Source organism: Manihot esculenta, chromosome 5 (assembly GCF_001659605.2).
Source record: "Manihot esculenta cultivar AM560-2 chromosome 5, M.esculenta_v8, whole genome shotgun sequence".
In the NCBI taxonomy this organism is placed as follows: Eukaryota; Viridiplantae; Streptophyta; class Magnoliopsida; order Malpighiales; family Euphorbiaceae; genus Manihot; species Manihot esculenta.
In genome coordinates, this window is record NC_035165.2 from 30212771 (window position 1) to 30217291 (window position 4521).

Below are 4521 nucleotides of genomic sequence, written 5' to 3' on the forward strand. Positions count from 1 at the left end.
AGGTCATTAGCCGATCTTCATTTTTGGATGACTGACTTTTAAGATGAGAGAGAGCAGTCGAGAGTGCTACTTGGTTAGCTTTTTTGAAGCATCGATGATAAGAACTTAATTAGTGACTGCTATGGTTTTTGACTCTGTTTGCACCCCTAGAGTGATGCTTGGTGGTGGCCACTTTGTTATGCATTTAGCTATTTGGATATAGAAATGGGTGCTTTTATTTTCTTGTGGTATTGTAGCTTCCTTTGACCTCTAAGGCTATTGTTGTTTGATGGTTGGATATATTTTTCCAAAGTGAAAGTGCTTTTCTTGATAATTAGTAAAGGTTTTCTACTAATGATGACCCCGGTTAATGTTGAATAGTGAGATAGTGATAATTTTTTTTAATTATACCATAAATTAGGATTCTAATAGTTAGGTCTTGAGATTATTTATTGGCATATGACTTTATTTTTCTCTTTCATTTCAAGTCAATAGAATATTTATTTAAAGATTATTTTATTATTCAAATAAAATTTTAAAAATTTTAGCTATTATATTTATAATAATATTGATCTGAAGAAAAATTTAATGAAATTGAAACATGTACAAGTCAAAAATAAATATTGACACTATAGTATAACCGAAAGTTTAAAATCATATTTTTTCATAGTGTTATAAACGACACACTTAGAAGAGCATATCCAACTTTATTTTATATAAACTCGAATACTTCAATTCTTTTTAAATTTATAAGTTGAATTTATAAATTTATAAAATATTATAAATAAGCCGATGAATATATTTTTAAAGTTTGGAGCTTATAAATTACTTTGACTAACTATGTAAACTAAGAAAAACAACTTTTAAATTTTGCAATGATTAAGCAATTTAAATAAGTAAATAAAAAAAACATTGGGTGGATGGAATAAGTGGAATATTAATTATTAATTTTTTTAATTTAATTTAATTTAATGAGTAAAAATATATATAACTCATTTAGAAACTGATTCAATGAAAAAAAATTATTTTAAAGAAATTAACTTTTTCTTTTAAACAGAAAAAGCCATTTGTCTTACAAGCAATTCAATCACTATGGCTATTTAATAGGTAAAAAAGCTATTTAATAGGTAAAAGGACGGAAATAATTAAAAATTGATTTAAAATTAAATAAATGTAGATGAATTTATAAATTAATTTTGTAATTTATTTATAAAATTAAATAAATATGAATAAATAAAAAATATATATATTTATTACTTCTGTTTGTAAAACTGGAATAAGTGGATAGGAAATCTGCATCCATCCGAGATTGCTATCATTGGTTTTAGCTACCACGCGGTACTGGTGCTGATGTTGGTAGCCACTGGCCAGCATATTGTGGTAAGAGGACTGGGTCCTTAGGTTATTTGACTTGATATTCACACAAAATCACATGAGATCTGTGTTCTACTGAAATTGATTATTTGACTTTTTTAATATATTTTAAAATATATATTAATTAATCTCTAAATTTTCATTGATAGATTAAATTAAAGTATCACCATTTCCTATGTATAACGATGAAGGATAATTTTTTTGAGATATGGTAGAATTAATAAATATATATTTTTATTTTTAAAATTTAGAAATTAAATAAGAATTTTATTCAAAAACAAAATTAAATTTTTAAAAAACTTCTCCTTTATTTTTTATTTAGTTTTAATAAAAAAACAGAACAATTATTTCGTTAATAAAGAAAAAATATAAATATTTTAATAAATTTTTAAAAATATAAAAATTAATTTATTAATAACAGCAGTAAATTTTTTAATATTATATAGAAATTTTTTTTAACTTATAAAAAATAATACAGATTGATAATATAATCATTTATAAGGAAATACAGATTAATTTTATCAAAATAATTTAGTTGAATTATATTTTATTATGATTTAGATAATCTAATTAATTATTAAATTATTGTGATAAATGTTAAACGAAATGAAAGTAAAAGGAGTGAACAATATAAAAATTCAATAAAAAGAAAATGTTATTAATAAGATTAGGAGAATTTGACAAAAAACAATTTAAATCTTTATATCTTAATCTTTTTAATTTTAATAATTAAACCACAACTTTACATTAGTCTCTAAGTTAGCTATAAATTAAAATCAATTTTGATGACGAGGAAATGAGACCAATAGGAAAAGCTTGTGGTCCTATTGCCAATAGACCAATAGGAATGGGATAAGTGGATCCATGGGATGGCATTGGCAAGAGAGGATCGAACCATAAAGAACAAACCAAAACCAAAGTTTTTCTCTTCAGAAAAAAAAAAATCATCATATCATATCGGAATCCACCATTTTTTTGTTTGTGAGAGAGCTTGATGTTGATGTGTCAAGAGAGGTGTGGACCTGCAACGCCACGTGGTCCCACGAGATGGGGCTCAAAGCAGTGAGGCTACAACTGGCGGCACAAACGAATGTAAAGAAGATTATGAAAGCGAAAAAGAAGCAGCCGCTGGAGATGGAGATGATTGTGTTTTTTGTTGGGCTTAAAAGAGAGCGAGAGAACTTCGCTTCCCATTCGCCGACAGGCCTTTTATGAGCCAGCCTAACAAACCCTTCCCTTATTTTCAATTTCAGTTGCGGAATAATAATTCCGCACCAATGTGTGAAAATACTTTAATTTATTAATATATTTTTATAAATAAAATTTAATACTTCTCCTTCCTATCATTTTTATTTATTTTATTTTTTATACATATTAAAAAATAAATTTCTTTTATTAATTTTTTAATTAAATTTTTTAAATTATACTATCTTAAATATATTAAATTTTATTTAATTAAAAAATTAATAAAAAAATTTATTTTTTAATATGTATAAAAAATAAAATAAATAAAAATTATGAAAAAAACTGTATTAAATATTTTGAAAAGTTTATTAAAAAATAAATAGAATTATAATAAACAATTTATATATTGTTATAATTAATTTTAAAATAATAAAAAAATATGAAAAAATTATAAAATTGAAAGAATAGATAAAATTTCCCTTCACTTGTGTTGCATAATCTCAACTGCCAAAATAACTCCAATATATTTAATACATTCAATATATAAATTTATTTGCAAGTATGATTAAAGTTTACTTTGAATTACTCCTTTTAATTCATTTTAAATTTTATTATTATTATTTAAAACATACTTAAATTTATTTAATATTATGAATTTTAATTTGATAATTTATATTAAATATAATTAAAAGGTTAATTTATATTTAAAATTTTAATAATTAAAAAATATTAAACTCTATTTATTTTATATATAATATAAGTAAAAAATATAAACATCATAATAAAAATATATAAAATACATCTAAATATTCATTTATATAAATACATTCTGATAACAAACTTTCTTTTATACATAAAATTTAAATTCAATACAACCTGTTATAGAAGCTAGGCATGACCCGTTTTGATTCGGTTTTAATTTAAAATCAATCATTTAATATATTTTTTGAATTAAATTAGAGTCAATTAAATTTAAAGTAATTTAAAATAATTTTTATTTTTTAATAATTTTAATCCGATTTTAAAACAGTTTCAGTTTTAATTTTTCATAATTTTGATTTCGATTTCAATTAAATCTAAATCATAAATAGTTAATTTAATTTTAATTTTAAAAATATAAAGTAAAAAACTTAAATGAAATATAAAAAAATAAATAAATTTTAAATATTATTGGATATATAATTTATTAAATAAGTACATTATATATAATGTAAAAAATAAAATAACATATATAATATAAAAATAAAAATAATATTACATTTAAATATAAATAATATTTTTTATCAATTAAAAATAAAAATAAATTTAATTATTTAATAATTAAATTTATTTATACATTAATTTTAGCGATATAATTTTTTAAAATAATTCATTTTAAAAAATAAAAAATTAAATTTTAATAGTTAGTCCGATTTTAATTTTAATTTACATGAAGAAAAATTGTAATTAATCTCTTTAATTTAAAACTTTAATCTAATTTAAAAATTAAAATTAATTAATCATTTTAATATCGGTTGATTCACCATCCAAATCGAACTGTCACAATGACTAATAGACTGAACAAATTTCAAATATAATTATATAATATTTAAATCTACTCAAATCGAGTTGGATATTCTTTTATATATAAAAAAACAATAATAATAATAATAATAATAAAGTTGGATAGGATGGATTATCCTTAAAAATCCAGCCACAACATGTGCAGCCACTCCTCTTTTCATACTTGAAGGTGAGGGGCCCGGGGCAAACAGGGAAGGGGCTCACTCTCTCTCATGCACCGGGACCCACCTCCTGTCCTTTCTTTCCCCAGACACCTCCACTCCACCTTCCCATCTTATGCCTGCCTTTTCAAAAAAAAAAAAAATCCCAACAATATTACTAACTATTAATTGTTTTAAAAAATTACTATGTTATTTCTTTATTATATAAAAAATTTTTAATTAATTTTTTAATTTTAAAAAATATATTAAAATATTCATA